Source organism: Elaeis guineensis, chromosome 13 (genome assembly GCF_000442705.2).
Source record: "Elaeis guineensis isolate ETL-2024a chromosome 13, EG11, whole genome shotgun sequence".
NCBI classification, from domain to species: Eukaryota; Viridiplantae; Streptophyta; class Magnoliopsida; order Arecales; family Arecaceae; genus Elaeis; species Elaeis guineensis.
Window position 1 is genome coordinate 10,372,554 of NC_026005.2, and position 1,654 is coordinate 10,374,207.

The 1,654-nt window shown below is 38.1% G+C and overlaps 1 long non-coding RNA gene across 1 annotated transcript; it reads left to right on the forward strand.

The window, feature by feature from the left end:
• The first annotated feature begins 542 nt into the window (after window positions 1-542).
• Window positions 543-1,291, forward strand: LOC140853341 (uncharacterized). The gene is made up of 2 exons (XR_012136345.1): window positions 543-709; window positions 985-1,291. It is a non-coding gene; the product is annotated as an uncharacterized lncRNA (long non-coding RNA).
• The last annotated feature ends 363 nt before the right edge of the window (window positions 1,292-1,654 follow it).

Sequence of the window (1,654 nt, forward strand, 5' to 3'; positions counted from 1 at the left end):
TATATAATATGAAATTTAAACAATGAATGAAGATTTCACCTGATGATGTATGATGATATATATGCATATTTGTGACAATGTTCCAGTTATTACATACCTATGTGTTTTCTAAATTGTATTGGTTTTAGAAATATTAATTTTATCTACTAGTTTGATGTACATGTGCAGTGATTCTTACTGAGCTGGAGAAGCTCATATTTTTCTTCTTATTTTTTTTCAGACTTACAGGAAGCTTAGATTGGATGGTTTGGGTGAGAGCAAATGAGAACTGAAGTCTTTAGTAATTTAGTTAGTTTAAAATTCTCTGATGCCAAAGAACATTTGAATAATTGTATTGAACAAGTTTGCATTCGATTTGAAGTTGTGACATCGGTTGATTGATTTGGTATTTAATTGGTTATTTAAAATTTTGAAGTGTTAAATTTTAGGCCTTACATGATCCTAGGGTGCTGCTCTAGGATTTGTGTGGCCGTGTCATGTGCCCAACTCAGGTACTGGATTTGGGGCGTGACAGGGAGGGAAGTGGTGTTCTTGCACCTTGGAGGAAGGCTAACCTTGATGAAGGCAACAGGAAGTAGGTGGATGGGGGTGGTGGGAAAGGATGTGGAGGGGCATTAGTCCGGTGGTTTTGGTGGAATAGATGCCATGGCTGACTAAAAAGCACATGCGGTCATGGCCCGTAGGAGGAGAAGAAGATGCGGAGGTGGTGGTGAGTTTTGGTGGATATACAGTTTGCATTGATACAGTAAAGAGGATATACTGTTTGCATTACTACATGTATAGTCTGCAGTAAATCAAGGCTGGTAATCTCATGTCATTTCCTTGCTATACACTGACAGAGAGTCTTTTCCTCTGATATATTATTCTCACAATGTTGGTTTGTAGCTTTCATTTCATACTCCACATGGATTTGATCCATATAGGCACTTAATCATTGGATACCTAATAAATGCTTTTTGTGAGTCTTATTTGGAACTTTTGCAGCTTTCCGAAGAAACCACCGTGCTCAATAGGAATTCAAGTTATAGAGTACATTGCTGTAAGCAAGATATCGAGAAGAACAAGGCTATTGTGCCCATGGATTGAATTCCTCATGACATTCGAAAGAAAAAGGCTATTGCAAGCGCTCCTATCTTTTCAGTTGAATGCTGCATTAAATGGCACAACTTTCTCCAGTTCCTGCCTCATGTTTATTTTTATGTATAAATTGATCATGTTGCAGGTTATCAGGGAAAAAATTCATTTGCCTATATGACATTTCTTTAATCACATCTGCAGAAGTATTACTCGAGATTTCTGCTATCACCCAAATGATGTTGTATTGGAGCTTGCTTCTCCTTTGGATCTACTCAATCTTTTAAGGGTTAATTGAAATTAGATTTGGAATAGAAATAAACATATCTCAAAAAATGTTTGGTTTATGATTGGAATCTGAACGACGATTTGAATCTTTGAGGAAGAGTCGGGATTAGATTTTAGGAGGGTTGGGCCCCCCAACCAAATTGTTGGAGTGAGAGCCATCTATTTCTATTCCCTCAAAATTTTTTCAACCAAACACCCCCTAAATAACATTAATTGGTGCAAAAATCCGTATGCACTGGAGAAGCTGGAGTCGAGGGAGTCGCGGTCGCCGCCGGGACCTGCAAAAGAAGTC